Source organism: Centruroides vittatus, unplaced genomic scaffold (assembly GCF_030686945.1).
Source record: "Centruroides vittatus isolate TY-2023 unplaced genomic scaffold, ASM3068694v2 contig_596, whole genome shotgun sequence".
NCBI classification, from domain to species: Eukaryota; Metazoa; Arthropoda; class Arachnida; order Scorpiones; family Buthidae; genus Centruroides; species Centruroides vittatus.
This window is the reverse complement of record NW_027122360.1, coordinates 1,024,948-1,036,546: the sequence shown is the minus strand read 5'-3', so window position 1 is coordinate 1,036,546 and position 11,599 is coordinate 1,024,948. Positions and strand designations below refer to the sequence as shown.

Here is an 11,599-nt window from a genome sequence, read left to right as displayed (position 1 = left end):
TATTTTATTAATTGCTAATTTCAATGATTAAACAATATTAATTAGTGCAAAACAAAATATAATTTTTAAGTAGTTATTTTTCTTTGGTCATTGAAACCGTAATAAAGAAAGAACAAATAAAAGTAATTAATTTTTCTGTCATATTCCCTTGATAAACCATTTGTAATTTCCTAAATAGTTGTAACTTCCCACAGTTTTCTTCTTCAATTTTTTAAATTTTTATCTCTATAATCATTAACTTTTCTGTTAATGAGTGTTGAAAACCATTTAAATTAAGAAATCTCAAGATAGGATACACTATAACGTAATTCTACTGCAAAAAATTAGCATTACAAAAATACTAAAATAATATTATTATTTAAAATTTCCCATTTTGTAATAGAGATACCACGTAGATATAAATTCTTTAATTCTAATTACAATTAATTAATGTTAATTAAAATAAACGAGAAAAAGATTTCCATTATTCAGTTAAAATAACCTCGAGGGAAATTGTTAAGTTTGGCTTTTCCTTTGCAGGATAATCCATTAAAAAGGCGATTTCTTTTCACTTCATTAATCCCAAGAAAGAACAGAATGAAATGAGTAGGAAAAAATAAAGAAATAAAATAAAATAAAACTAATAAAAGTGTTTCGTTCAATGAGAGAGAGTCCACGAGAAGCACACATAAACATAAAGTAAATTACCAATTATCTTCAAGAATTAGGATTAACTTTTTACTTGAAGGAAAACGATCAATCGCCGATTTTCAATTTTAATTTTTAAAATTTTTACTTTAATTCTTTAGAAATCGGGAATATCTTTTAAATCAGTGCAGGAGTTAAGCAGTAAAATTAACTTTTGAAACAGTGATGAGGGAGAGAAGGAATAAAAAAGAAAGAAAAAAGAAGGAAAGAATTTCCTCTGTTTGTCTTGCAACCTTATGTTGACTAAAGAATCTCTCTAATTAAAGAAATCTTTAACATTTGTGGTGCAATTGAGGTCGAATGGGTCTTTGCAAACTTTCGTCCTTTGTTGGTGAGTCGTTGAGTAAATTTGGAAAAGTTTGTTTTTTCATTAATCTTTCTTTGACGAGAATTGTGAAAATGGTTTGTTATAAATTTTATTTTTCGAATTTTTACCTTTTAAATATTTTTCTTTATTTTTTACTTTTTAAGAATAAATAAATATTTCGGTAATTTTCTTTTTATTTTAATTATTTTTGTTACATTTAACGCATTAAAAATACTTTAAAATTTAACAAAAAAATTAAATAAGTCTGTAACAGAAATTTTAAAAACTCGAAAAAAGTAATTGTATTTTTATTAAAATTACATTTTAAAAAATATCAAATTATTTTTTTCTATTGTTATGAACGTAATTGATTATTATTTAAATTCGAGTTAAATAAAATCAGTTCCTATTCTGTCACTTCAAAAAAATCATTTTTCATTTATTTTTGTATTTTTCTGCAAAATTAAAAATAAACTTGAAAATTTTTAAAATTGTATATTATAAAAATTAAATCTTTTAAAAATTTATTTTGTAAAATTATTATTATTTGCACTTTAAAATCAGTTCATAATTAAATCGTTATAAAATTTATTTATAAAAATTCAAAAATGAAAATTATATTATAAATAATTAAGAATTTTAAAAATAAATCTTTGAATTTCCTAAAAGTTACATTAAATTAAATTATATTTAATTTGCAATTATAATTTTTAAGATAAAAAAATATTGCCATTTAAAAAAACTTTGGTAAGTTAACAAATTCACTATAAATATATTTAATATATTAAACAGGTTAAACATATTTAAACTAAATTTAAATCTATTGTGGCAAAAGATGGGTTAACCACTTAAATTGATTTCTTTATATACATAATTGTATTTTTATCATGCGCTTACGTTCTTCTAAACTCTGTTTACAATTAAAATTAACATGTGTAAATAGAACAAAAAACAGCACGTTAACTGACCATCCAGTATATATATATATATAATTTACATTTTTAATCTATTTATTTTGAAAATTTATTTTTTATTGATCATAATTTTTCGTGAACATTTTATAAAGCACGTTTAATGAAAAAAATAGAGTTAAATTACGTGTTTCGATGATAAATTTCCTTTTGACTTTATTATAAATCATTTCATCCCACTCAGACACTCAATCTCAGGTAAATACAGGTATCCAGAAAGTAAATACAGGTGAACACACTTATTTGTTCTGCATCTTACCTGTATTTACTTCTTTTTTCCACGTCATAAACAGTAGAAAGAGGAAGTTTCGTGTATAATGCGCACATTTGAAACGTCTCTCTCTTTATTCTCTTTTTAATTTATAAAGTTTTTAGAAGTAAATAATGTTTTCGACTTAAAAATTTCACACATTTTCTAGTAGTTTTAACACTACCTCAGAAAATATTTTGTGTAATTTCTTCTTTGTTTGTTTGTTTGTTTGTTTGCCATCGATTCAAACTGTCATTTTTAAATAAAAAGGAATTTTTAAAAAGTTTTTAAAAATAATTTTATTTGATAAAATATATTTTCATTTATTCTATTTTAAAATAAAAATATGGATAAATGTAATGTATATTAAGGAAATGTTTTAAAAAATGGACTTCAACTAAATGTCAGAAAATGCGAAAGAAAAAAAAAAAAAAGATAATTAAAATAAGTGAAGTGTTGAAAGAGGGAGACATTTTTAAATGACATTTTCGAAATGGAATTTTAAAAAAAATTCATTTCTCCTTTTAATGATAAAGTTTTCTTTGCCACTTTTATCATTTACAACTTTAAATTGAGGAAGTGAAATTAATAAATCAAAGACGTTAAACAGAAAAGAAAAAAAAAATTCTAAAAGAAAAAAATCTGAATAAAAGTGCAAAGATTTTTTCATTTCTAAATCTATTTTCTATGTTTTATCGGGTATCAAATTTGATAATTAATAATTTTATCGATAGATGGCAGAATAGGATAATTTATTTTAAAATATATAAGCGGTGTATATAATATATATATATGTATATATTTATTTGTTTAGAAAATTTTTCTTAATTTTAAAATATATATAAAATTATTTAAAATTTTTATTTATATTTTTATTTTAAACATCATTTAAAGTACTTTTATTAATTTTTATTTTTTAATTAGATAGAATATTATACAAATTTATTTTAAAATTTAATTAATTTTAATGTTTAATTTAATTTAAAATTAAAAATTAAAATACCAACTTTAGAAGGAAGTTTAAAAATTTTTGATAACGTGCTGCCATCTATAAATAAGTAAATAAACTAAATGACCAGATTTATTATAAACGGTAACAATTATTGTACTGTAAATAATACAACTTTAAAGTAAAATAAGTATTTTATAATAAATTTAATCTGTTATTAAAAGTTTAAATGTTAGAAGTAAAACCCGATATAGTTATCTGTAATATTACAGAGAACCATAATCATTATTCATATGTACAGTACAATTTCTTTCAATTATTCTTTTATCAATACAGAATATTGATTACTACTACTTTACAAGATAAAGTCAGAGAGGTGAACAACAGGGTCAGGATGGCCGAGCGGTCTAAGGCGCCAGACTTAAGATCTGGTCCTCGTATGAGGACGTGGGTTCGAATCCCACTTCTGACACGAATTTTTTAAATGACGTCGTTAGTTTCTACCACATTAAACTCTTTAGTTGTTGCTGTCTTCGCTGTCGCATTCAGAAATTCAGATTAAACGTATAAAAGACGAAAATATAAAATTTTGTAATTCTTTTAAAATATTTTTATGAAGCACGAATTAAATTAACTTTTATCTGCTATTTTGCTTATACGAAATATTACGTCAATTTGACGTCATTTTTATTACTAAAATATGTGCCACGGCGCACCTTTTACGTCATTTCGCTATCATAACGAACTTCGTTTGGTGATAACGCGAGATTACATCGGACACCTTTCGTCAATAATTTAAAAATTTCATTTTAGAATAATTTTTTAAAAACAATTCTTAAAGTTATAAATAATTTCGGGAATTCATTTTAATAACCAATATATCACAAAATTTAATAATTCGTGTAACAAGATACAAATAATTAAAGACTGTGTTTAGAGAATTTAAATTGCCATCTTTAAGTCGAGACACGAATCCTCCTTGTAATATCATTTTGAGACAATTTAATTAGATCGATCGTATTCGGAAGGCGAATTAATCAATCTGCTAATATGGCATTCTGGAAGTTCAACTGAATATACATATAATCAAGTTATAATAAGTTGAACGGTCAAGCGAAATACAAAATTAGTTTCATTTCAAATATATTTAAGTTGAAATTTTTGTTTATTTTGAAACTTTAGAAATTTTTGAAGGATCCAAGTAGTAAGATGCGAATCCATCCCACAAGTAATTCTTATTCGACCCCGATTCCCTCTTATAATTTATCATAGATGGGAAAAAACGCTCGTACGTTAATGAGATTAACCCCATTGAGGGTTGGCCCTCTTGAGATAGTCTGTTTGCAAATAAAAATTACGCCTAAAAATTGTATCCGTTTTTTTTGAAAGATTAAATATCATTTAAATTAGCTTTTATTTATATGTATACAGTAAATTAAAATATATATTTTACTTCTCGTAGTGTCTGCATCTGCATCTTGTTGAATGCATAGTCAAGTGTCAAGTGAAGAGAACTGCCCATTCCAGTGATCCAGAAACAGCTATAAGGAAAATCTTCCAAGCCAGACAAGTTAAAAGATAAAAGTCAAGTGATATTCTTAGTCTTTCAAAGCGTGGAAGATGTGTAGCAACTTCAGGCAACTCTACCTACATATAAAACTATTAGTAAGTTCAAGATAGTAAATACTCGTAGATGACGTAATAGTAATAGTTCATATTCACTGTTTTAAAGTTACTAGTTGACCATGTTGTAAAATTTGGATTCTCGGGTCTCGATCCTCATCATTGTAGGCCTGGCCGAACCCATACTGGTCTTGCTTTTAAAAAAAACGCCCTTTTAGAGCCCACTGGATAATTTAAAAAATTCTTTTTCTCCTCGAATCTCTCAAAAACAAAATTAACTTTAATTGACGTCATCTAATTCGCGATTAGTGTCTCTTAAAGTTAGTCTAAATTCAATTCTCGTTGCGAATTTTTGAATTAGCAGAGTTCAAATATTTTTTACTTATTGTTAAACTACTATTAAACTATTCAATAGTTAAGTGCCATCATTTGCTTGCTATTAAAACTGGCATTAAATCGAATGTGGCGTAGTAACTCGGGGACCCAATGTAATTAGGAAACTCTTCGATATTTGGTTTCGGTATTAGCTATTGTGATTTCAATAGTCCAAATTGATTATTGAATTCACTGATTTTTTTCTAGCCAGAACTTTAGATAATAGGAATTCCATATTGTTTCTAAATAATAAGTTCTATATTAGAACTTAAATTTATCTAAGAATCATCTGCATGCAGAGTAAGATTTACACACACAACTCTACTTTGAAATTTAATATTTGGATGGATATGAAGTGTTTTTATTTGTCAGGTCCTACAACGTAAAGTCCTAAACTAGGCTCGTGTAAATCTGATCATCATTACTTCTCAGTTGTTTATTTCCACACCATTTCTTGTTGTTTGGATTATTGCTAGATGTAAATACCTGTACACATACTTTGATTCCGATGAATATGCGTATTCTAGAATATTTAAAGGCTTTCACATATCCTTATCAATATTACAACTACGTTATTTACCGTACAGTGTTCGTAAAATACAAAAATTATTCTCAGGGACGTCGATAGGGAGAGGGAACGGGTTTTCCTCCAGCCTCGAGAAAATTTAGGGATCTTTAGTACTACTATAAAATTAAAAATTTTATTTTCTGTTGGTAAAAATAACATAAAATGCTTCTTTATTAATAAAAAAGCAATCTTAACATATTTAATTTTTCAAAAAAAAAGAAAAATGGTTGTATGGAGTTCAGAAGTCAGAATCTAACTCCCTTGTAAGCATTAGTTCTAAATCATGCCGCTACGAATCTAAATATTTGCCGATTTTTTCTGTGGTTAAAATTACCATGCAATTTACATTTTGTATTTATTATTTTTGCCTAAAAGCTAAGAAAATATTTGCATTCCTTAATTCTGAAGAAAACAACCATAAAAGAGGGCTTTTGAGCAAAAAGGAAAGCACAAGCAACAATGTTAAATTTTGTCCCAAACCTTAGTGTTACCTTAAGAATACTGCCGATCATACCAATAACTGTAGCTAGTGGGAGAAAGGAGCTTCTCTAAATAAAAATTAATTAAAAACTTTTTACGTTCTACTACCACGCAAAATCATCTTAATAATTTGGCCATTTTGGCGATTGTGCATGAAACTGCCGATCAAGTAAACTTAAGAGTTAATAAGAAAGTTTGCAGAACTAAAAGTGAGAAAAAGTTTCTTTTGATTTTAGTATAGTTGATATATCCTATAAAAACTGAACAAAAGTACAAAGTCTTTTGTTTGATTGTACAATAATAAATTTTTGCAATATCATTAAAAATGCATCTACACTGGCGGAAAATAAAATACCAGCACCAAGAAAAAATTAGTTTAGAGAAATGAAATTCAGGCGAAGCATTTGTCTAGGTAATATATTTATTTGATTGAATTTTTAAGGTCACAGGCTAAAGTATGCGCGAGAGCGGCCGGATGGCCGAAGCGGTCAAGGTTAGCAGCCTGCCGCCCTGGAGAACCCGAGATCGAATCCGGACGGGTCGAAAAATCCCCAGGAATTTTTCGGGGGTGGTCCGTCCAGATATGTCTGTCCCCGTCCCTCACCATCCGGCCGCCTCATTGTGGGCCTGGCCGAACCCATAATGGGCTTGCTATAAGAGGCCCTCTTAGTGCCCACTGGGCAGAAAGAGTTACAAAAAAAGTATGTGCGAGAAGTCCATTTCAAATGTGAAAGGGTGGTACATTAATAACCGCTTTAGTCGCTACGATTTTGAATGCAAGCATGCAAACGTGCATCCATTGTGTCGTACAGGTGCCGTATGTCATTTTGTGGGATGGAGTTCCATGCCTGTCGCACTTGGTCAGTCAAATCAGCAACACTTAATGCTGGTTGTGGGTGATGCTGAAATTTGTTGACCAATAATGTCCCATACATGGGAGAAAGATCTGGTGATCTCATAGGCCAAGGCAACATGTTGACACTCTGTAAAGCACGTTGCGGTATGAGGACGAGCGTTATCCTGTTGGAAACACCCCCTTAAATATTGCTCATGAATGGCAGTACAACCAGTTCAATCACCAGTCTGACGTACAAATTTGTTGTCAAGGTGCTTGGAATAACGACGAGAATACACCTGCTGTCATAGGAAATCGCTCCCCAGACCATAACTCCTGGTGTAGGACTAATGTGTCTATGCCACAAACAGCTTGGTTCCAAGTGCTCACCTGGCCTCCTCCTAACCAACATACGGCCATCATTGGCACCAAGACAGAAACGGCTCTCATCTGAGAACACAACAGATCTCCACTCCGCCCTCCAATGAGTTCTTGACACCATTAAAGTCGCAGATGGCAGTGATTTGGAGTTAGTGGAATGAACATCACAGGGCATCTGGCTCGAGGCTGTCCCTCGAGTAATCGATTTGTTACAGTCCGCTGTGTCACTCTGGTGCCAACAGTAACTCTAATTTCTGCTGCAGATGCAGTATGATGCGCCACAGCTGTGTGGCGAATACGGCAGTTTTCCCTCTCAGTAGTGGTCCGTGTGTGGCCGCACCCAGGTCTTCTTGAGACAGCACGTTCCCATGACCACAGTTGCCAACAATCATGCACAGTGGATACATCCCTGCCACCTTCTCGTAGCCCTATTACGCTGCCTCGTTCAAACTCAGTGAGCTGCTGATACTGCCTTCTTCGTCTCTTTAAAGAATTCTTGACTCAAACCTTAACTCACAACGTTCAATCCGGACGATAAATAACGCTCAACAAGTTTACATCGCGTATTTACAGCAAACATGATTTGCATGTTCATAGTGGCGCTACTCGCACCACCTTCTTTGTCTAGTGCGAAATTTGAATAAATGTCATCTTCCAGATATGAAAACATACCTACCAAGTTTCGTTTTTCTAACACAACTCTTTCTTGGTATTGGGATTTTATTTTCCACCAGTGTAGTTAACAATTTGTAACTAGGTACAGGTATATTTTAATTTTTACTGTTTTGTACTACTACTTGATTGTTAATTTTATATTACATGTTTCTCTCTAAATAAATTTAAGGGACGGCAATTTGTCTTTTTTGTCCGGGGCGACGTAAATGCTTGAGCGGGTGCTGCCTACAGCGTGCATTCTACTTGCTCTGGTAGGCACTATACCGATGGTCCAAAATAAAACTGACATACAGGGAAATAACATTAAAAATTAACCAGCATAAAATTACAATTGCCGGACTGTATTTAAAAGGTTACTGATGTTCAGATTGTATTAATTATGAAAATAATTCTTGTACCAATAAGTTTCAGTTAATTTTTTTTTATATACATGAATTACTAGTTTTTTTTGTTTTTAGCACTTACCTATTGAAACTTATTTTAAAATTTATTACTGATTTTTGAAATACAAATCTAGTAATCTACGAATAATAAAAATTTATTTGTAAATTATCTACTATATAAAGCTGAAAAATGGGCATTTTCTTTCTGTCACGGTATGCCAAAAATGGCCACTAGGAGCACCCCTAGCTATTATTTTTAATTAACAATAAATTCACATTTTTGCGTAACAATATTAAAACAACAATGCGGTATTTTGCGTTTTGACTGCATTTTAGTAGGGTACGCCATGACGGCCGGATGGCCGAGCGGTAAAGGTGGCAGCCTACCGCTCTGGGGGACCCGGGGTCGAATAATCCCCAGGAATTTTTCGGGGGGTGGTCCGTTCGGATATGTCGGGCCCCGTCCCTCACCACCCGGTCGCCCCATTGTGGGCCTGGCCGAACCCATAATGGGCCTACTAAAAGAGACCCTCTTAGTGCCCACAGGGCGGAAAGAGTTAAAAAAAAAAAAACTCTTGCCATTCCACTGTTAGTCGCAATAATTATTTACCAAACAATAGTGAAATCTGAGTTAATAATTTAACAATATTCTCTAAATTAAATTACATTTTCATTGTGACTCAATGTCATATGCGGTAGTTGTTATATAAGTAATTTGAATGTGTGACTCTAATCCGAATAAATAAATAGCTGTGAGGTCTACCGGATTTATCAGGTTAGGTCAGGAGTGGCCAACATACGGCCCGCGATTAATTTTTCAAAATTAGCTACTTAACTTCCAATAATTGGTGGAATGGATTCGCGATACTTCGTTTTAAAAAAATTCCATTGTAGAGATTTACAACTTTTGCATTCGTCTGTTATAAATTTACATTATTTGAAGAACGAAAGACCCCACACTCAATGAAACTCATCTGCCATAGGCCGGATGGCCGAGCGGTCAAGGTTAGCAGCCTGCCGCCCTGGGGACCCGGGATCGAATCCGGACGGGTCGAAAAATCCCCAGGAATTTTTCGGGGGATTGTCCGTCCGGATATGTCGGTCCCCGTCCCTCACCACCCGGCCGCCCCATTGTGGGCCTGGCCGAACCCATAATGGGCTTGCTATAAGAGGCCCTCTTAGTGCCCACTGGGCGGTAAGAGTTACAAAAAAAAAAAGAAACTCATCTGCCATTCCGCCATGTCACTCTGTTTAGCCGCATTTCTTTATGCAGCGCTCGAGAAGCGCTTTACAGGGAATACACTAGAACTGGTTTCTAATTGGCCAACACTGCTCGTGACGTCATTTCGCTACACTCTCGGTGCATAAAGAAACGCGGCCTTTATGCTGACGTGTGATGCACAGCGCCGCCTGCTTTTTTTTTGCTCGTATGTTTCTTCGCATTGTAAAATGACATTGCGCATGCGTCAGGAACTTCTATTATTTAACATGATTTAATTTTAATATTTCGTCCGGCCGTGTAAGAATTTTTCTTTCCAATCCGGCCCGGGACAAAAATAGTTGGCCACCCCTGGGTTAGGTACTCCTTTATTGCAATTCATAATTGAATTGCAATAAACGAGTACCTAACCTAACAGCTGTAAGGAAGTCTACCGGATTTATTTGTTTATTCGGATTAAAGAGAGACACATTCAAATTATTTTTGTGAAAAAAATTCAAAATAATAATTAACTAAAATAAGTTTTTTAGCTGAATTTTGAGACCTCAGATGCACCTGTTCGGAAATCTGCCACTGTGTTGGATGTATTAATATTTTGTATAGATGCAACAACCATGAATGTGGGATGCTGTAGAATGTCATCCTGTAATCTATATATTCTAAGTGTATGTTTATGTTCTTTGTGTGTTTATCTTAGCAGAACAGTTACTAGTTATTCTAAGAAGTTACTCTGAGTAATTGTTCTTAGCATCCCATGTATTTTCTACAACTGCCTTTTTTGTTGTTCTGTGAGAATATTGTGTTGTTCTATATGATGTTATACTTTGTGATGAACAATAAATATTTTTAGTGTAGGAAGGTAAGCAATTCGTCTTTGATGTTAGATGATGTCATTTTTCGGTTTCATGTATATGATGCCTTATATAAGAAACTGTGACATATCTTATGGGTTGTTGTTGTGTGTATAAAATGTTTGACTAATTCCTGGTGCAGTGATGTAAATGTTTGTTGTCTGCACCAGGTGTCTTCAAACTATGAATTCTTGTACTGCATGTTAGATGTTGTGTACATTTATTTTGACACAGTGCATTATTGGAGTCTTAAGCATGTTTCATTCTTCCTTTTTGATCTAGTTTGCTTGTTTAGTGTAAGATTGGAGCGAACCAAAGAACAGACCAATAGTCTGTGAGTTGTTTTTCTGTTGGCATGCCATTTTGCTGTGATTACGTAGTGGGTTTGGTAATAATATCTATAGAAGCACTGCATTGTTTGTGAATAATTTTTGTCTGTTTTCATAGCATATATATAGGCTTTGTATAGTCTGTCTTTATAACAGCAGAAACAACACAATATACATGTAAAAAAATACATTGACACACTAAAATTAAAACACACAAATAGCTGCTAGTTTTTATTATTAATATACAATATACCAAAAATAAACTTATTTTTAATATATTGTAGCATCCTGCCTAATTTTTGTTCAATGTATTTGTATTTCTAGTCTTCTTTGCATACAGACTTATGATTTGTATGTGACTGTAGTTTAAGGCCATGGTCTGTAGCTACAGTTACTAATTACACTGTAATAGACTAATGTATGTATGTTAAGGACAAAGTGATTAATCAGGCATTATTCATAATGACCAAGAAGGGTGCGCAGTGTGATAAATATTGATTAATTTATGAAATTGACCGGTCATTATGAATACTGCTATCACCTAGTCGGGCAAAGTGATGATACGTTGAGGAGTGATCATCCAACTTACGCTAGCCAATCGGCACTCTGAGTTGTGCGTGCGTATCGCATTTAGTACCAAATTTTTAATTCTGCGACATTTTAATTTGATTAAAAAACTCCACTTATTTCATTTAAAAATATTTATTTTTCTTGAA

The 11,599-nt window shown here is 31.9% G+C and overlaps 1 non-coding gene across 1 annotated transcript; it reads left to right on the top strand.

Moving 5' to 3' along the window:
* The first annotated feature begins 3,552 nt into the window (after positions 1 to 3,552).
* Positions 3,553 to 3,636, top strand: TRNAL-UAA (transfer RNA leucine (anticodon UAA)). The gene has a single exon. It is a non-coding gene; the product is annotated as a tRNA-Leu (tRNA).
* The last annotated feature ends 7,963 nt before the right edge of the window (positions 3,637 to 11,599 follow it).